A 22,568-nucleotide genomic window follows, 5' to 3' on the forward strand; every position below is an offset into this window, starting at 1 on the left:
CACAACCAGTTATTAACCTTCAACCAGCCTTCACAGCGGTTTTATCTTTACTGTTGTCTCATGCATACACATGAACACACACACACACACACACACACACACACACACACACACACACACACATGTACACTCAATGAAACACTTTTTTTCAACCATTTAGCATAATTAAACAACTTGGTACCAATGTATTATTCAGGTTAAAAGTTTGTGAACTTTGTGAAGTTTTAATCCTCCAAAAAATTTTTTCAGTCACAGTTCTGTCAACTTTATGTGCTGCACATGTTTTTTTTTCCTGATCTAACATGTTTGGCTTAAATCAGCTCTTTTAAGGTTTGGAAATTACTTCATGTGTTGATGCAGGTGTGTTAAGCCAGAGAAAACAGAACTTGCCTTACTGAAACACTGATTTATAGCAAGTCAAAAGAGAGGTGTGACTGCTGAGCAGTTCACTGCTGAGAAAATGAGCAGTTCCTCTATTTCTTATTTTTATTTTTTACGTAATAAAATTAATTAATAGAATGAAATTACTGCAGCCTGCTCTCTCATTTCCAATTGGTTCATACTTCAGAATTTCACAAATCTGAGTAAATGAAGTCAGTGCTAAGTGAAATTAACCGCTGCCAGATGATGATCGGTTTACCATTTTTTAAATTTTATTTTATTTTTATTTTATTATTATTTTTTTATTATTATTGCATTCAGTGCCTGTATTACATTAAAGAGAATTGACTTTTTTAGGTTTTGTTAGTTTTTTTTGTCAAATACTCTAAAGACTGCTGCTTTACACTAAATATTCACTAGGGTAGACTAATATTAACTAATGTTTTTATATGGGTAATTTATTTGCCTGTGTATAGTATGACAGCATATTGAAAATATCCAAATCACAGTGCATTACAGTGACATAGTGTTAGCCCTTAAATGTAATGAACTGGTTTCTTCCTATCACCATCTCAGGGAGTTTTTCCTTGCCACCGTCGCCCTGCTTGCTCATCAGAGACGGCACACACACACACTTCACTTTACTTTTGTTTGTGTAAAGCTGCTTTGAGACAATGACCTTTGTAAAAAGCGCTATACAAATAAAAATGAATTGAAATGAATTGAATTGAACTGGACATCTGATAGGAACATTTAGCTATCAGTACAGGCAATAATCTGTAGGACAGAAATCCCGACCTGTTGTGTTTTAAAGTACCTATTAGCTTAATTAAACTCCGCAATTGAACTGTGGTCAAGATAAAACTCGAGACATTGGTTTCCACAACATCTAAGGCAAGGATCTATTGTGTTGTCCTAGTCTGATAACCCTAACCCCGTGCATTTTTGTAGATCATTAAACAACTTGAGCATGTAAGAAGTTAAACTTCAGAATTAACTACTTATAGTAAAATAATTGAAACAGAAATATATTGTTTTACCTTTTATAAATCCATTTACACAGATGCAAGACTAATTGTGAAAGTTGAAAGTTGAGGTGGTTTGGTTTTCAAAAAAATTCACTCTACTAATAGGGAAGAGATAATAGCGAGATCCTATGATGTCTAATTAGTACTGCATTCTTTGTAATTACTGCCTTCATTAGCAAGTGAAAGGAAAGTAATCGCTTATATTTTTGGACGAGTTATTACGACGTTTATTACAGTATTATTACTATGTTATACCTCTGTCATTACTGTTTAGAATTGTGTTATAGGATGAATATCTTATATCCATCGGCCATTTTATCAGATGCTCCTACTGAACACTCACCATTTACTTTATTACACTTGTACACCTGCACAGTCATGCAATTATCCAATCATGTGGCAGTGCTGCATAAAATCACGCAGTTACAGGTCAAGAGTTCTTATCAAACATCAGAATGGGGAAAATAATGTGATCTCAGTGACTTTGACCATGGCATGGTTGTTGGTGCCAGACAGGTTGGTTTGAGTGTTTCGGAAACTGCTGATCTCCTGAGATTTTCTTACATAATAGACTCTAGAGTTTACAAAGAATGGTGCAATAAACAAATGTCGAGGGAGCAGAGGTTCTGCTGGCAGAAATGCCTTGTTGATGAGAGAGGTCAGAGGAGAACGGCCAGACTGGTTTGAGCCGACAGGAAGGATATGCCAACTCAAATAAACACTCTTTATTTTATCCATGGTGAACAGAAAAGTACCTCAGAATGCACAACACGTCACATGTTGAGACAGATGGGATACAATAGCAGATGACCACATCAGTCACTGAGTTCACATTTTGTCCCCAATCTGATTATTGATGTAAGCATTAACTGAAGCTCTTGACCTGTATCTGCGTGATTTTATGCACCGGTGCTGCCACATGATTGGCTGATTGATGAATGAACAGGGGTACAGGTGTATTCCTATTAAGTTGGCTGGTGAGGGTATATGTGAACTTTGAGATGTACAATTACTGTCTGTATCCTCTCTTTTATGGAGTCTAATGTTTTCCCTTTCCACTAATTAAAAATGCAAAATTGCACCTTGCATCAACATCAACACTATTTGGATTTTTATTCAGAGGTATCACATGTCAGCTCCTGAAATAGCTTACCTGTCGCAGCAGCTGCTGTTCCCTGTTTTTCTCTTCGTCTGACTAATGACGCATTTCAGTCTACATTGCTGAGTTTTTCATTAGAAAGACGAAAAACAAAACAAAAAAATAAACAATTTCCAGTCTAGCATTCGGAAAGAGCTTTTTTTCTCGATGAGACAAATTTACAGCTTACAGCCCAGAAAATCATTATGGCCATCTGTTCATGAGTTTAACTTGCTTGTAACTTTCCATGCACCCTAAATAGAGATGGAAAGTTGTCGATTACATTTAAGGGAAACAAAAATCTGGTCTGTTCTATCATAAAAGAACGAAAGAGGACACAAGTACATATGCAGTGCTAAATCTAATGTCACTGTTGTTACTGTTATTATACTCATATGGTGAAGTCTCCTATTAAGGACGACACCATTGCCTGTCATTGCAGTTAATATACATTGATGTTGTAATGAGTATCAATACTACCATCAAAATTGTTAAGTCGCTGTGTGGTATTCAGTGTTCAGACCCATGCTACAAGACCTGAGAGAAACCAGCAATGCAGATCATTTAGATGTAGATAGGAATGAGTGATCACTCAAGTCGCTGACGTTGACAAGCTGTTGGATGACAACAGAGAAATTAGGAGCAGATGAGGAGAAGTAAAATAGCAGGCAGAGAAGTAAAGATGCTGTCTCTCTCTGATCAGAGTACACCATCTTCCAGATTGGATAGTCATCAAAATGTCACTTTTTATCCTGAGTTATTTATTCAGGCTGCCTGTGCTGTTATTCGCTGCTCGGCACTGGGTTGTAGGAGCACCAGCGAAAAAACAGAGCCACAGGATATTTGCTTGAGAGTTGAGTGTTTGCAATCAAAGCTGGGAGAGAGCTGGAGAGATGTACGCATGGAGAGTGAAATCCTGACCTCTGGGTTATTGGAAAAGGCCTGAAAGCTCTCGCCAGACGTTCAGACTCTGACATTCATATGTTCTTTCCTCACCTCTGGACTTCTGTTAGCCTGAGCCTGACATTTAAAAACATAGGATGTAAGCTCCAACTCGTCTGTGCCCTTAGCTAATGCATGGAAACACTCTTCACCATCCTTTTTTTTTTTTTTTTTTTTACCTAAAAGAGCCTGTTTTGTGATTTGTGTATTTCTAGCTTCATAGAGAACTCTGGAGGAAGGTTTTAGTTTTTGGAACTAGAGCAAACTGAGGTTTTCTTCTTTTTTCTTTTTTTTTTTTTTAGAAATAGCAAATATTTAATGAACAGAGGGTTTTAAGAGATATAGCTTTTTCCCCCAGCTGCTCTGTGACTCCATCTTTAATGGATGTTCTTCTCTTCACTGGACTAATATCCTGCAATTAATGGTGGAAATAGCATGGGAGAAAGAAGGCACGAGCAAGACAATGATTCAAAGTGCTAGTCAGGCAGATTTCCCTTTTTCTTTCTGAATTAATCTTTCCATTTTGTGCTGATCATTGAGCACATGCACAGTGATATTCATATGATTATCTCTTTCCTGCTGAAGATTTATAATCTCATCCCTACTTTTCGTGAGGACGTATGCTTTGACTCAGTACAGTGTAAGAGATTACCGGATTACAGAATGCTGTTAACCTGTATGCTGCGCTTCCAGCTGGCTGCAGATTACAGCTCTACTGAAGAAGCTTCTGCCGCTTTGCTGCTGGCAAGCAAACCAAAAGAAATGGAACACAGAAGCAAAAAAGAGGGATAATAATGGTAAAAAATGAGACTAAACATGCCAGGGGTAATGTCTGACACAAATATGCTAAAGCCGGGTTTATTTTTCCTATATATTCACATTTTAACTTTAAATGAAAAACTAATGCTACCCAAATGCAAATCATTTTTCTTTTGCCTAATCCAACATCAGCACTGAATACTTACACTCGGCATGGAGAAAAAGAGAGAGAAAGACAGAATCATAGAGAACATACACCTTCTTTTTTTTCATCCTCCCTTTTTCATTATTTTCACTGTAATATCTGAGAGAACAGCTGGGGAGGAAGTGATGTCAGTAAGAGCATTGTTCTGTCCATCTGTTGTAGGCTTGGTGTTATGACATGTTCTGGCCGCAGGATGTCTAGAAACACCATTTCTCTGAAAGCAGGCCCATGATTGCTCACATCCAGATGGATCCTGAAGGCTGACGTTGCATCATACGAGGAAAGAAATCTGCTTATTGGAAACCGTAAACAAAAACAATAACTGCTCACCGCCTGCTGCACATGCAGAACCAATATCTCAGCAAAATCGTACTCTCACATATGCCTACAAACAAACACACTCCTTATTCATCTAACTTATCTCCTTCAGCTTTCCTGAGACATTGGACACATAGGTCCTTCAGGTTCAGTTTATCAGGGTTTCAAGATCTAATCATTCAAGGTTGAGTAGACATTGTGATCCCACCTCCTATTCTTTCCTATGTATATCAAACCCTGTCTCACTGTTGGAGTTCAGTCACATTAATTTGATAGCTAGATAATTGAAATTCCTTAATCCAGTGTCATACAAAAAACATTCAGTACTCCATATATGATGAACATCAATGTTCTGTCACAAACCTCCTCAAAATCTTGGATAGGCGACACGACCTCAGTACTTTCTGCATTTTGTACTTGCTTCCAAACATACCTGAATTCATAAATTCTATTCAATTCAATTCAATTTTATTTGTATAGCGCTTTTAACAATGGACATTGTCACAAAGCAGCTTTACAGAAATAAATGGATTCACAAAAATATATTGTAAATATTTGAATTTATCACTGTGAATTTATCCCTAATGAGCAAGCCAGTGGCGAAGGTGGTAAGGAAAAACTCCCTGAGATGATATGAGGAACTTTTAGAGGAACCAGGCTCAAAAGGGAACCCATCCTCATTTGGGTGCAAGACTGTAAAGACTGTAATGATCAGTTTTCAACATTTCTGATTGGCTGGACATTGAGAAGGATTCCGAGAATTGAAGAATTGTCGTGTCATTGCACCAACATTACAGGCTGTCGATAAAAAAAAAAAAAAAAACCTTAAAAACCTCCATGATCATTAGTACTTCTTAGTATTTTACAGTGTCTTGTTTTGCTCCATTTTGTAAAACATCTTGACATGACTGTGATGAAAATGCAAATAAAGGGTACAAATGAAAGGGAGGCTAAAATGTAAAGAAAAAAAATATGTACCATGTTACCAGTTGTTTTTAACGAACACCAAGAACAGAAGAAATTTGGCTTATTTCATGAGCCTTCAATGTCTAACTACTTAATTATAAATAAAGTGAGCTATGCTCAATATGTTTAAAAATGAGATAAATCTGTTTATACCAATCCAATATCTGTCAAATTCTCAAATCCGATTGGTCAGAAGGTGTTGATTAATTTTCTATAACAACAGCTCTGACGATCTTGCCAGCGGTAATTCAGATCACATGATTATATTAATGTGCTTGTTCTAACATCATATCATTTCTTTAGTAACAGCTCATTCACAGAGAGCAATGTATTATCAGTGATACAGTGAAGCTTTCTCTAAGGCAATGTTTATTTACCATTTTTGGAAGGAGACCCTGGCTGGTAGCACTTTGTAACAGTCAGTGAGTTTTCCGCCACAGGAAAGTAACATGACAAGCTACATTTTGTTGTATTATTAACTTCATGTGAGAGAAGAAAGAGAGGCTGGTGAGAAAATGACTGCTGTGACTGTTTATAACTGCTATAACATAAGTGATAACCGGAACTAACTTATCTTACAGAAGTTCCACAACATTAAATGTAATTATAAGCAATTAAAAAGTGTCATGTCTTTTGTTAATAAATTAAATACTGTAATTGTTGGCAAATTGCTGTCGTTTCAGAGGAATTCTGGTCTCGCTGTGCATTGGGCCGCCTCTCACCATTCCTTTGTTGATTGTTTTCCTATTACAACATACCAAGTTGTGATTTATTCCTTACTTATTACATATTGATCTTATTCAAATAGCATAGTGGAGATGTGGTCATGGTTAAATTACACTGGTGCAGAATGTGACCTACAGATTGGTGTAGTGAAAGCTTGATATATGTGTGTTTGTGACAGATATTGTGATGTTCACTGTATATAAATAGCATGTGAACTTTTCTATTAGACTTGAACCTTCCATGGTCGTATTCTACTTGACCTGTTATGTATTTTGCTATAAAAACACAAAATACTGACATGCCATGTAACTTACTGGTTTGTTGATACAAGAATGGATCAGAATGCCTAGCAAGAGAGTGAGTTTGGTAGTTCACACTTTATTTTAGCTGTTATTTTTAATGACCTGGGTGTCTAAAATAATATTCCAGCATCTATTAATAAAATATCTGCTCATAGGACATACTATGGTTTCTGAAGTACCCAAGGCTCTATAAGCACTACAAAAAACACACATTATGAGAACCATGAACATCCAACCAATCAAGAAGTCATCTCTACTTGCCTGTCAGTCATGTTGCTTATTGATCCCGAAGCTTCCACTCTTCTCTAGACTGTTCAGACATTCTAGCCTAGGTATGTGTTTTGGGGGTGTGATTTAGGAGGATGGGGTTGTACATTTTACAGCTGGCTTCAGCTAACCGCTAGTAAAATCACTGACTGTACCTTCAGCACATACAGTGATGTGTAATAATATCCACATCCCTGTTATAATATGCAAGAATTGTAACAAATGAAATTGGAAATCACTGGATTGCACTCAAGCGAAGTCCTGAGAAAAGCTGTGACTGCTAGCCTTGCTTCTATGCGTAATCTGAACTTCTCATAAGTGTTTATACAAATCAGCTTGTGTGAATGCTTCGAAATCTTGAGAGTGTGTTGTTTATAGTGCATGCTACGGGCGTTCTCAATTCAGTCACTAGGCACCTCCAGCCAATCCTCTTTTTCATCAAATTCTAAACACATTTGAGTCAGGTAAAGCTCAAGAATTCTGTTTACTCAAGTGTATGAGAAACTGGGACTCAAGAAAAACATGACCCTGAGGACTGGATTGAGATCCTCTGTTTCACTTACCGAGCTCTTCCACTGGATGGTGTGTTATAGTATAGCAAATCAACCATAATCCTATATTTTCCCGCTGTCTACACTGCCAAGTGTGCTGAACAGTAATGCTAAATTTAGACCACCTTCTTGTCCAGGAACCATACAAGATACAGAGCTAGGACATCCTAATAATGTCTCTGGTTGGAATCCAACCAGACAGTTTTATACCAGACAGTTTGGAACACCAGTCCTCAGTAGTGGTGTAGACACTGTCTGCAAAAGTTTCTTTCACTGGTAATCTTTGGAACAACACTGTTCAATAACTCATAGGCAACTATGCAGGGACTAAGCAGGGACAACTGATTAGTACTATATTAAAGCCCAAGTCACTACTATTAACTAATAATTAATTAGTGAGGTAACCAATAAATATCAGTATATTCAGTGGGACTGAGATCCCATGGGATGCAAGAAAAATGTCATGTAGTTGAGACCAGTTATTAATATTAACTTGAGTGAAGTAGCTGAGGTTGAGAAACTGTCAGAGCCAAAATTCACAGACCATGCTTGGGTTGTACTGGCATTTCTACCTCTGGGTGCTTTCACAGTGTTTCCAGGGACATAGTTTTGGGCTCATATTTTATTAAAACAAAACAAAACAAAACTTCCAGTTTAGGCCACATCCACTTTGGATTTAAATCTAAATACACACACAGATACAGATAGTGTCATTGAGGTACACCTCTGTAATGGATACTAGGTAATCACTCAGTAAGTCTTATATAAGAAAGTTTGTTATATAAGACTAGCTCTTACAATTCCTGTAGTGTTACATGCACCTGAGACTTGCTGCCTCAAAGGTGTTGATCTAGTACTACGTTTGTTCCTGCTTATTCCCTGTATAGTTACCTATGCGTTATTGAACAGTGTTGCAAAATATAATGCTTTCTTATTCCAAATATACTTTTCTTGATAGGTATAAGATACATATAAGCAATAAAACACAATGGGCCATGATTTAATAGGAAGATAATCCATGACATGAATTGGATCGTTTTCCAATAACAGCATGTCCTGAAGTATTCTTATACTATATTCTTCTTATACGACAACAATTTGCAAACGATTGCAGTTTTTAATTTATTAATGAACATGTCATATGTTTAGCCATTTACTGGTTACAGTTAATGGTGTTCACATCAAGACAAGTTAGTTCCTGTTGTTACAGGATAACAGCCATTATAACAACCATAAACAGTTGTTCCCTCTCCATTCTCTCTTTTTTTCTCTCTCTTGAAGTTAATAAGACAGAAAAAGCCTGTTGTGTTATCGAGAAACCAGAAAGTGCAAAGCCCTGAAGACTCTCCCGTGGCGGAAACACTGATTCAATGGTCAGTGATATGTAGCTTGATTTTACATTCCTTAACCGTGTTAATTCCATGTTCCCGTCTTGAAGTTGGGCCAAATCCCATGGTTATAACACACACAGGGTATAACATAATGGCGTCTGACAAGTTTGCAGTTAATATTATCTATATACTGGCTCAAAATAAGTATGTAGTAAGAGTAAAGAAATGGCACCCTTGGCTTTGTTGGCCAGCATTAAAACAAACTCTGTTCTCAACCTCCAGAGTATTCCTCCTACATTCATGTGTTACATTATTCACTGAAAAACCAAAACAGGCACAAAGATGGAATAATTCTAGGTTTGGATGTGTCACTGTGCCATAGTGGGTCACGCTGTCTTGAGGAAAAGAGATAATTTTGCAATATAAATGCATTTATTTGGTTTTAGTGAATTGGGGGCACCACTAGGGGGCTTGTGTGTCCATTTATCAGTATAATATTCATGGACATAATGCTGTCAATGGACATTATGTGGTTTCTTGACTTTATTACCTTAAAGATCAAAGAAGCAGAACATAAAGAACAGTAACTCTAATAAGAGCGAGATAGAGAGAGACAGTGTGTTTGAGTCATACCGTAGAGAAAGCGGGTGAGGCATGAAAGAGAAGGCAAGAGTGAGAATAATTTGATGTCATGCAGGTTCACAATGTTTAAGATGTGAGGCTCTCATAATAATCTGCGCTGATGAATACGATTAGTGCTCACAACCTTGCCTAAACGGACTTTAGTAAGAGACCAGGCCAGCCCACCAATTAAAAGGCTTTATAAATTAGTCATCCGTTTACATGTTAATGGGCCGTGCTATATTAGCAGTGTGCAGTGAGAACAGCAGCTGGAGGAGGGTTTGGTTCAGCTTCAGTAACTCACTGCTGTAACTCAGAAACACACAACACACACTGATAGAGTTGTCACGATTGTGATGGCAAACTTGTGTCTAGTAGTTTTGAGTTTGTTTGGGTGTATGTGAAAGATGGTAAACTGTTGATGTAAAAAAAAGCTTTCCTAGGCTGCCAAGGGGGAATTTAGGCCGTGACATTTTCTCTGCTGCACTCTCACTTCTGCCATCTTTCTTCATAAAAGGCAGGAAGGGGAAAAGTGGGCCAGTGGTTGACAGGTTGAGGTTGGGCACAGATGCGCGCACACACACACTCACACACACACACTCAAAGAGAAATGTAAAATGGCATCCTTGCAGCAGACCTTTGTCTCTACAAGTGTACATGTGAAGACACCAAAATGAGACATAACACTGGAGACTCCTGTTTGGAGTGACAACGTGGCATTAAAGGAAATCTCCACATTGCAACATTAAATATATCTATACTGAAATATTTGTGATGTGTTGAGCGATGCTGGTGCTAATTTGTTGCTGTATTATCATTATTCCTATGAGTAGTTGTGTGTCATGATGACAGTTACAATGTTACAATGGTGTTTTTAATAGCAGAAAAGAGCAAGAGCTTATTTTAGGACTATTTTCCAGCAATGTTCAATGTCATATTAATGAAAAATCCAATGTAGAAGTAGTGGAGACAGCAAAAGTTGGACTCAAAGTTCCAGAATGCCATGCAACTATACTGCAGAGTTACGGCAAGGATTTAGGCTAGTTTGTGATCTGACAAGCGTGATGGTGTTGAGGGTGGTATTAGCATAAAATTCGAAGCTTTGGAAGCTGATCTGGTTGTGCAGAGTGTACAGATAAGGAGATGAGAAAGATGGACAAAGTGAAGGACTAAAGCGCTGCTGCATCGCTCTATTCCAACTGGCCCCACTATCAGTAGGCAGTCGAAAGCCCTGGGGGGTAACGCAGGCAACCATTAGCCAAAGTGAAAATAGACCAACATGTCAATGAAAGAGAGTAAAACTAAAAAAATGAGCACAGGATTTCATCATAAAATAAATCTTTTGCACATCTGAAGATAACATATTGATTATAAATATTGATATGCAGGTCACCCAGGATGCAGCTTTCATTTAAAGCAGAGTTACAGAAATGAGAGCAGTACCCAGACTCAATGATTCAAATATATTTCGAGAAATTAGGTGAGTCCTTGTGTATCGCACCAGTATTCTCACTTCCTTTGATTAACACATGCTGTTTAAGCATAGGTTTATACAAGGGAATTTATTTAATGATCACTTGCCATGGTTTCCATTCTCCCTACACGAACACACACACACACACACACACACACACAAAGGAGGAGATAAAAGCAGCTTGTACTAAAATGTGCTGGTTTTCCCGGCAACATCCTGATCCCACTGACTCACAGCAACCTGACTCCAAAGAAAAGCACATCAATTCCTTAGATCATGTTTTGTTAATAGTCACACACACATACATGCATGAAGGACAAACTGTTCGAGTACTGATGCTATGCTATATTCTTCAAATTAGACCAAAAATAGCTAGAGATGAATGAACACTGATGAAAGGACAAAGTGATATACTGTAATTGCTGATTGGTTTTGTAGTAGGGAGAAAAAAAGGTTGCTAAAAAAGTTGCTATAGCTTTAATCTGCAGGATCTCGAAGGTGATTTTATTGAACTGAGTGGTCTACAAAGTCAATCCCATATCATGGACCAATGGGAATAGATGAACCAAAATACCAAATGCCTCAGAAATGGTTCAGGATCGATGCCTGCACCCTTTTCCAGGTCGGTATCTTTTAGAAGAGATGCCTCCATGTTTCCTGGCAGTGCCAGACAAAGAGTAATATTGCAGGAAGAGCTGAATATAGCCACGAAACACACGGGGGAGAAATTCTCCGTATAGTTTCAACAAGCGATACTGAACAAAAAAAGCAGTGTGTTCCGTATACCAACATTTTTTTGTACACACAAATTCATAACCACTCACTTGATGCAATTTGTATGGAAAGTTGAAAAGGTCAACTCCGTACCTTTTCTTACAGCTTCACAAACTAAAATGAGATTATTATGAATTTTTCACAAGATCAGGTTCAGCATACACACCAACACATAATCACATTATTAGCAGGCAGAGCACAGTGTGTGGATTCAAACTGTTTACACTCAAATATTTACAGCATGCAAAACCACTCTCCTGGATTAGAAGAAATAAGTAATCATATAATTGGTTGATTACTATCATCAGTCACACTGGCAATGCTGCATGCTCTGTTTCTGCAGATACCACAGTGCAGTGTAATCTGATTGGTCAGAAAATTGATTCATTTTCTATGACAGCAGCTCTGTCAATAGTTCCAGCTATAATATAAATCACAGGTATGTATTAATGGGCTCTTTCTAATATGTTATTGTTTCTGTATTAACAGTGTGCACAGGGACACTCTTGTTTCAGGTTTCAAGTTTTATTTGTCACACAAAAGGAGCTGTACACAGTATATTCATTGTAGTATGTTCATTGTGGTACGAGGTTCCAGAGCTTTGCTTATAGACAAACACAACAACAACAACAACCAATCATGGGAGTTGGGCTAAACAGGATCTACATACAGATCAGTATAAAGTAGGCTTGTGAGATCGTATATAATGCGCACCTTGTACGTTGTACGTGTTACGTCATTACAGTAGGAAAAAATACCAGAAGCTGGTTACGAGTTGGCTGTAGCTGCTATTCGCTGCTTAATTTAATTAATTTAATAAATTAATTAATTAATTACTCATTAACAAAGTCAGGAACACTTGCAAAACGGAACTGTAAATAAACCTAATGAATTATTAGCTGTAACTAAGCTCATTAAAATTCTTTAAAAATATTATATAAATTACATGTGCATGTGCGCTGTGGTGAACAGAAATAAGAGAACTTATTAAATTCTTGTATAGTGAAGTGGCCCGTGATAAACATGTTGTTTCACTTCCTTACTTTAAGCATCTGTTCATGTTTTGAGAGCGAAGACATTCACGGTTGTATCTGTTTGGCAAGCACGGACGAGGGAAGCTAAGAGGCAACACAAAAAGACGTTTTGTTGCCCTGCTCTGAAGTCAGACGCCATTAAGGTTTAAAGATCGTATAGAACTACAAAAATAGGCAAAACGGAAACACGTGTTATGAGATACAACCCAGTTTATATCTGTTAATTTTAAAGCAGCAGACACCACATATTCTCACAGACATTTAAATTGTCCGGCGTGATAGCCATCGCTATAGTTGGACTCTGTCGATGATTCCCGAAACTACCATGAATTGTCCCAAGCCTAGTATAAATAGATTATACAATACACAGAAGAATATGCAAGCATAGTCATGTCCAAAATGTGCGAATGGGGATTGGAGTGCAAGAGTGTGAGAGGCCATAGTGAGTAGTGGTAATGGCATGCAGATAGTCATGTACAAGGAGACATGATTCTGGAGGTGTGTGTAGTAAAATAAGACATAAGAGACATATGAGACATAGGGGGCAACAGCAGATCAACAGCAGTGCAACAAAACATCACAAAAGACAACGGCATGCACAATGTGGCAAGTTAGTGTTACATAGATTGTCTCAGGAATGTGCAGGTTGGTTTGTTTATGTGGATTGTCCAGTGTAAGGGATAGATGGTCATAGTGCAGTATGTGCATGTGTAGTCCATACCTAAATTGTGTCCTCATCGGAATTAGTGCTCTGTGGATGCTAAACATAATCTAAGACTAATGATAAATAAATTAAAAAATGAATTTTTTTTTAAACAAAGAATAATGTATAATCATTGATATGGCAAAGCGTTCTGTAAAATGTTTGTTTAACATTTATGGAAGGCATCAGCCCTTTTTGTCCACCACGGGAGAATCTTCAGCACGAAGGATTATCTCTGTAAAATGACAAGCTGTGAGGTTTTTTTAATCTTATTAATTTCAAGAGAAAGAAAAAAAGAGCGGCCGATGGGGAAATGATTATCCATAGTTGCTATAACGTAAGTGATAACAGGAATTCACTTGTCTCGCAGACGTTCCACAACATTAAACATTTAACTATAAATGGATAAAACATATGATCTGAGAACTTCCAGATGTGCAGTAATAAGAAAATAATCACCTTCATGGTGGTAGCAGTAATTCCGCTTCACTCTGGGTTGCATCAGATAACCACATCATTGATTATTTTCCTATAACAGCGTGTCCTGTCATGTTATTCCTTATATGTGAAATAGTAATGTTGATGCCTCTAGAGCTTCCTCCGTCCCATATTTCTTTTAAGATTCTCCTTTTTGATTTCTTGTCCACTCTGAAGGGCTGATAGGCAAGGACTACGTCTCCTTGTCACTCGAGACAAGATGATGAATAGCCCATGTACGAAGGATGAAATAACAAGGTACTTTAAGTGAAAAAGCTCAGTATATGATAGAATTAGATGGTGAAAGTGTGTCTGCAATCGTGTGATGGTGTGCTTGTGGCAAGTATGAAGGACATGCTATAAAAAAGCATATTTAAGGAACGCTCACTTATAGTGCACACACACACACACTCACACACACACACAGCGATGCCTTCCAATATGAGGACTGCCCTTGCTGGAGGGGTTAAGCTATTGCTAATATATTACAGCTTATTAACTATTTAACATGCCCTAATAATAGGCAACCTTTCTAAGGAAACTGAATATGGAGGGTTGTAAAATATGTCATTATTCTCTGCATCTGTTCAGATAATCGATATGATATATCATTAAATTCAACATATACGATAATGTTATGGTGGCCACTTCACAATATTGTCACTGTGCATTCATTATGAAGGAAGCAGTTTTGGTTAATAAGATAAAATCCAATTCAGAAGGCAGCATACTGTCAGGACAAATTATTTAGGATAAATTTGAATGAATGTTGCATTCAACAACATTGGGAGATTTTGTTCACTGGGCAAGATTTCCTGAGAAGTTTGAAAACCCATGTCTTTCTGCCAAAGAAATATTTTATATTTAAAAATGTCCCATGTTTATTGCAACATAATAATAACCTCAACTACCTGAATGACCTGAAAATTTGCACATTTCCAGTTCACGTGTGTGTGCGTGTGTGTGTTTATATGAGAGTGTGGAGTTTTAGCGTGTGATCTATATTAAATAGAACATTTTAATTAATATGCATTAAAGCTTTATAATGGTTATAGTTATATTAAATATGCTTGAAGGTTACAGTTGTGTACAGTGTAGGACACTCATATGATAAATATCTGTAAGCAGTTCTCAGGACATTTTCTCTGGACTTTTTTGATTTTCTGTGATTTCTATATATGACATCACTCATACAATGCTGTCTTAGAATGACTCACATCTACAGACGTCTGCAGAACAACCACTTACCATATAATTACACATTATACAGAAATTTTGACAGGTGTCCATTTGATGAAAGTTGCATCCTTAGCTTACTATCAACCAAAATCTGTGTGTGTATATATATATATATATATATATATATGGGTTTTTTATGACAAAATTTAAATAATAAATAAAGAAAAAAGCTCAGCCTTGTATGTAAAATATAATGAAAATTTCCTCAACAAATAAATATCAAACAATAATTTCAGAAGTGTTGATTAGACAAAGATTAACCATTTGTTGAATGCTGAAAAAGATTAACCACTTTTTGTATTGCCTGTCTTGTTAGGCTAATATATACTAGCTAGCTACAACTAGCATCAACTCACCACATATACTTTTATCAAGTGTATTCAGTATAATAAATGTTCTCAGGAGTTTAATATAATTAAATTGACCTATTTCCCAAAGAAGAGCTTTTGTGTATTACAGATACAGCCATATGATAATTTCAGTCACTGATCTTTGATTTGGACTGCAAAGGAGTACAGGGAGTTTTGGTAAGGGAGTGATTCCTAAAGTAGTTCCATCTGAGAAGAAATTAAATCATGAGTAATTGATGTGTTCGGTAAAATTGCTGTATCCAGATTTAAACTAATAATAACTAAACTAACAAAAGTAACAAATAACTAAAATGTGTTTTGCGCTGCTTCCTTCTTCCTACCATAAAGATGCTTGTATATGGGCTCATATACACATCTATATTTCCATCTCTGACCTGCAAGATATGCCCACTCAGAGACGCTCTCATTTCTCTATATGCACTGAGCAACACACCCACAATTCCTTGGTATTTACTCAAAGACAGCGAGATCTAACCTACTGCAAATATTAAATGTGAACTAACCAGGTTTTCAGCGCTGTTCAGTGGCTGTTTAAAAGGATGGCTGTATTTCTTCAAATTCCATCTCCAACAAAGAATACACCAAGCAACCAAATAGAATTTGACCAAATAAGAAATTTCAGAGATGGTATGAAAACAAGATATAAGCAATTTAACAGTTGATTCCAGAGAAATAATAAATCTGGCCAGAATTCCAACTACTACATTCTGTAGAATAAATATGCTAAAATATGCTTATTTTGACTAAACAGACCACCTTTACACATTTCCTGGTTCTCAGTGATCTTTCCAGAACATCCCATCCAACATCTTTCAGTGTCTTCTTCCATGGCTGGAAAAATGATTCACTCCTCTATGTGCTTTAATGCAGTTGTACAGAAGAAATGTCCACCGGGGTGTGCTCAAGGGAAACAGGTTTACAACCTTGTGTTTTGCCCCTTGGCATTTTCAAGCATTTTTAATATCCATATACAGAACTGTGCAAAAGTCAGACCACCCTTTTATTTTCAATCAAATGGCCTTTCAGTACTTACTGTTAAATATTTGGTGGCAAACAATAATGATGGGAAAATGTACAGTACATTCATTCCATTTGTAATCAAACAGCCAAGCAGTGCTTATTTATACAGGTCAATATTAAAGTTCCACTTACAATTAAAATCACTCAGAGGTCTTCAACACTAGAAATAATGTGAAGTCTGTAATTATTTTATGTGTAATACTGAACTTTAACACTGACCTGCATAAATACGCACTGCACGGCTGTTTGACTGAAAATGGATTTAATGTTCTGTACATTTTCCCATCATTATTTTGCACAGTACTGTATAGCATAATGTAAATATCAATAACGATCTCACAACAAGGTAAATCTGCTTGATAAAAGATCAAGAAGGTACTGTATGTGTACATCGGGTGTACGAGTGAACTGGAATTTTTACTCTTGTTCTAGCTTGGCATGTTACAGACTACAAAAAGCATAATAGGGCTAACATACAATGCCAGAGACTTAACAAAAAAAGTGATACAGTACAATACAAAATTATATAGTACAATAAATACAACCCGGTTAACACAAATACAGTAAACAAGATATGAGCAGTGAATTGCTATAACAAGCAAAGGAGTTATATACAGTAATAAGAAATACATAAAACTACTGCAGTGTATTCTCTGAGTGCGGAAACTATTAGCGAAGCAGTACAATATTGTGTGATATTGTGCAAATAAGCTGCATAATAGACATAAAGTTTTCACGATGTGCAAATATTGGCAGGGAAAGTAATTGCAGTTTTCAGGATACAGATTGCTAGAGGATAGAAGCTGTCCTTCAATTTCTTTCAGACCCTGAGAGGGAGGGGTATTTTGTGACTTAGGTGGTTTGGGGCCTTTATTATTGCTTTGGCCTTGTTCTAGCATGAGAATGTGTAGATGTCATCAATAGCCGGCAAGATATCACAGTATTTTTGGCACAGCTACAAACTGTGACAGGCCTAGTGGGCATTTCTTGGTTATTTGAACATTTCCGTGAGTTAGAAAATAAGATTTAGATTTAGAGAGCACTTAGTGGGAGGTTAGCGATATCTCCTCCATGCTTGACCGCCATGTGTGTGATATATGAGGCACGCCTCGGCGCTCGGTTCAGCTGTGATCAAGATTCTCTTTACACCTTTGCCACAATCCCTCCCTGATGAGCGGCCACGGGAATGGCTGCAAATGATGACAGAGAGCCCTTAACCGTCACGACAGCAGGAGGTTTTATCCATATCTCTCTCTCTCTCCCTCTCTCTCTCTCTCTCTCTCTCTCTCTCTCTCCCTCTTTCGTTCTGCCTGGGGAGTTAATAACTTTGGAGAGTATTAATGTATAAGGGTTGCTGGGCTCCTCAAGGGACTGTGATTAATCTGACTCACACATGCGCACACACACACACACACACACACACACACACACACACAGATGTATAGCACTGATAGAAAGCTCCATCCACTTTGCTGTTCTACTCAGTCACATGCTGGCAGGACTGAACCATTTGTTACATCCACACCCACCCACAAACACACTCTCACACGCACATACACTCTCATTCACACATCCATACCCACTCATCCACATAACCACGCACACACACACATACATTCACATTCACCCACCAACATACACACATACGTACACACACACAGACACACACATACACACACTCTCATACCCACTCGCACATGCATTCATTGCTGCACATTCATGCAGTTGCACAAAGAGAACAAAAGCAGCATAGCCAATTTGAAAGTAATATATTTTTATGTATTTTATGTCGTTTGCCAATGGCAAAATATGTTCAAGATTGGATTATGGGTCACCATAACTTTCTACTATGAGACATCATGGTCTAGACGACTGAAAACTTTCACACACACACACACACACACACACACACCTGGGTAAGAGTAACAAAGTTTCAAGTGAAATAAGTACTTCAGTAGTTCATTGCTTGTTATACATTTACATTTCCGAACAAGCATGAGTCGTGATGATGATCATCATGAAATGTCAGTGATGATACAATGTCAATACAGAAAATGGAGACAAAATAATTTCAACTCATGTATCAATGTCGGTATGACATCATACAGAAGATACACCACTCATGTGAAAGAACATCTCTGCTAGCTGAATGACTTCTTATCAATGACCACCACACACAGAGCTAACATTAGCAGTCTTTACTAATTACTTTGTGTACAGTTTATTCAATAGGTAAATTTAACTAAATGAAGTGAAGGAAGGAAATTAATTCATGCTATAATACATTTTTTGTATTCAGGTATATTCATGACTCATTAGACAGCCTGTTAATGACATATTAGTGATTTTGCATCTATAACAGCCCAGCTCTGTTTAAATGTATTTTAATCATGAAATTAATTTATTAATTCATTCACACACTTGGCTGAAGATAGCAAAAAGATGAAATACGATTTCCTCACGCTCACACATGCACATTCACGACACCTTGTACTCTCACATGCAGTATTCATTAGAGCATTATCGCACTAATCGATTAGGCTGATGAAGGCAGGATTGTATCACCACTCCAGATCTCAGGCAGCGTGTGTGTGTGTGTGTGTGTGAGATGAGTGACTTCCTCCGGCCGCACTCACACTCGCAGACACGGGTTCTCTGACAGCAGCTGCTTTAAATCATACTACAAATTACAGCACTGCTCCAACAACGCTGATGGTAATTTACTGCCATTACGAGATCTCACCATGATGTCTGTGTTTATCACAGAGGTGATCAGATACAGGCTGTGAGGTGCGAGTGTGTGAGATATAGAGAGCGAGAGAGAAAGAGAGAGAGAGCACGTGAGAGATGGCTATTAGGAGTCGGCATTCCTTTGTGTAAATGAATGTTTTTATTTATCGTTCCCTTAAAAATAGAAATGTGCCGGAAAACCATTGCCGGGATCAGTGGGTTGATGAAGAAAGTGGTAGCGTACTGCTGAATTACTAATTATGTTTATTCTTTATTCTTTAATTTATTCTTTATTTATTAAGATGCTTTACCTGTTTCTAATACTGGATTACTGTAAGTTGTCTTTGTTTTTTTTTTTCTTGTTGTTTTTGAATAATTTGTGTTTCTACTGACAAAAATGGTGTTAATAGTTTTTCACCATGTCAAGAGTCTCTCTCTCTCTTTGTTCTCTTTATCTCTCTTTCTGAGTCTATCTCTCTCAGCATCTCTCTCTCAGATTCTCTCTCTCTGTCTCTCTCTCTCTCTCTGAATCTCTCTCTTTGTCTCTCTGTCTGAGTCTGTCTCTCTCAGGTTCTCTCTCTCTTTGTCTCTCTCTCTGAGTCTCTCTCTTTGTCTCTCTCTGACACTATCTCTCTCTGAGTCTCTCTCTTTGTCTCTCTCTGACACTATCTCTCTCAGAGTCTGTCTCTCTTTGTTCTCTTTATCTCTCTTTCTGAGTCTATCTCTCTCAGAGTCTCTCTCTCTCTTTGTTCTCTTTATCTCTCTTTCTAAGTCTATCTCTCTCAGAGTCTGTCTTTCTTTGTTCTCTTTATCTCTCTTTCTGAGTCTATCTCTCTCAGAGTCTGTCTCTCTTTGTTCTCTTTATCTCTCTTTCTGAGTCTATCTCTCTCAGAGTCTCTCTCTCTTTGTTCTCTCTATCTCTTTCTGAGTCTATCTCTCTCAGAGTCTCTCTCTCTTTGTTCTCTCTATCTCTTTCTGAGTCTGTCTCTCTCAGAGTCTCTCTCTTTGTCTCTCTCTCTCTGTCTCTCTCTCAGAGTCTCTCTCTCTTTGTTTCTCTCTATCTCTCTTTTTGAGTCTATCTCTCAGAGTCTCTCTGTCTGTCTCTCTCACTTTCTCTGTCTCTCTCTCTCTCTCTGTCTCTCTCTAGTGTTATAAATAAAAATAAAAAGCTGTGCACTTCTTCTCTGTATAGGAAGCAGATGAGTCAGTTTTGCTGACTAACATATTTTGATAAAGCTCCTCTCTGGATGATGCAGGATCTCCATTACTTCATTCTCTTTGCACTTTTCTTTTGTGCTCGTGCTCCTTTGTTTGCTCAGCAGTCTCGCTGGCAATCGTGGCATTTTCGAGCTGATGAGGTGCTGCTGATCTACTGTAGGTTAAACCCTTTAAAAAAACCTGCAGGTGTTTTCAGCATTGTCTGCAGTCACTGGGCCTCTGCTGAAGCAAAAAAAAAAAACATGTGGTAGTGTGTGTGTGTGAGCGTGTGTGTGTGTAGCACGTGTGCATCCACTAATGCATGTCTCTATGTGTTTTCCTTCACTATAATAGCCATTGTATTTAGAATGGATGTGCTTGTCTGATTTATAGAAGCCATTGAGCAGATCAATAAAAGCTGTAGCTCTGCTAGTGAAATGGTTACTGTCTCTGTGAGTTTGTGTTATTTTCTCTGTCTCCATCTCTTTTTCACATTCTTGCTCTCAGCAACACTTTTCTGAAGCATCTTTTCATGCTAAAAACAAGAATATATATATTCTAGAGACAGTGTGTGTATGTCAGAGAGTGTCAAGAAAAGGTGTCTTCTAGCCAGTATGAGATTTTGTACACTATGTTTTTTTTTTTTTTAAATCGGAAATTGTTCTCTTTTTTTCTAATGCAGATAATCTGAGGTTTAATTCTACAAAATGAAATAAACTCAAAAATGTTTTATTTTAACCTAGACACCAAGGTACAGTCTTTTTCAAAGATAAAACAAATATTTGAACTGTTTGTATTTGAGGTAACACTAGTAGTGAAGTCATATATTCAGGAACTGTATCTGTAATTCAGTTGTTTTCTTACTGATGATATGATGATGGCCCATATTTTAGTAATGGCTGGTTGAAACTACAGGATAATTGCTCCAATTTTGCTACTTTAGCCCTTTCCTTGATTTCGAAAGATGTCCCATTTTGAGTCTGGTCTTTAAGTGATTATCTCGAGGCCAGTCATGATCATTTTAATTACGAATAAGTGTCTACTATTTCTGACCTAAACTCCTGCCTGCTGTCTCCTATCTAATCTAAATCTAATCTGCATATCATGGGTAAAAATGCACTAATCTTAGGAATGTTTTCCAAAGGAAGTGACAAGCATGGCAGCTGACACCGAGCTGAAAAGTCTTTTATTAGTTAAATTTTAATTCTGACACAGCTCATGCTCGTACTGAAAGATGACGTCATGCCAATGCTTTTTTATACACTTTTTCTGCAGCACTGTTTACACACAAATAACAAGCACATGGACTTAAAGGAGTGTCCTTTCTGTTCAAGTAGTAAGATTAACTGAACATGAGTTGCATTTAATGCACCAAGTGCATGTAGTAAGTGCAATGAAAAATCCATGTTGAATTTTACTATATGGTTTTAATTGATTTTAATAAAATCATAATAATGAGATGAGCCAGCTGCACTTTCCGCTGTCATTAAACATACATTATACCTCAGCGCTGTGGAATTCTCAAATCTGATTGGTCAAAAGGAGAAGCTCAGACGGTAGTTTCATCTTTTTTTGGACTTTATATGGCTTTATTATAAACTTTATTATAAACATCATTGATATGATGTAAGAGGTAAGGCTGTCACTTTAAATTTTCTGACAAGGGAGAGTCTTCAGGATGGAGGGCTTTGCAGTTTCAGAGTAACATAACTGCACTTTTTGTCTTATTAAATTCAAGAGAGGCTGATGAGTGAATGACTGTTTATAGCTGTTATAATGTAAGTGATTAGAAGAAGTTGGTTCATGGATGTTCCACAACATCTTGCTGTGGTAAAAGAGGAATAAAACACTTGTGCAGATGGTAAAGGCAGCAACCCAGTGTGATGGAGATTATTTTCCTTTAACACAATCCCAAAGTGTTTCATTCCTTACTTAATATTTTTCCCCTTTGGACTGTCTTTTGATCATATTATCGTAAAATTGTTTCTGTATGATGTAGTCACCAAATCATTGT

The 22,568-nt window shown here is 37.4% G+C and overlaps 1 protein-coding gene across 2 annotated transcripts in view; it reads left to right on the forward strand.

Moving 5' to 3' along the window:
- tafa3b (TAFA chemokine like family member 3b) overlaps nucleotides 1-22,568 on the forward strand; it is a 111,104-nt gene that overhangs the window by 69,219 nt on the left and 19,317 nt on the right. The gene's annotated exons all lie outside the window — the stretch shown is intronic.

This window comes from Pangasianodon hypophthalmus, chromosome 8, assembly GCF_027358585.1.
Source record: "Pangasianodon hypophthalmus isolate fPanHyp1 chromosome 8, fPanHyp1.pri, whole genome shotgun sequence".
In the NCBI taxonomy this organism is placed as follows: Eukaryota; Metazoa; Chordata; class Actinopteri; order Siluriformes; family Pangasiidae; genus Pangasianodon; species Pangasianodon hypophthalmus.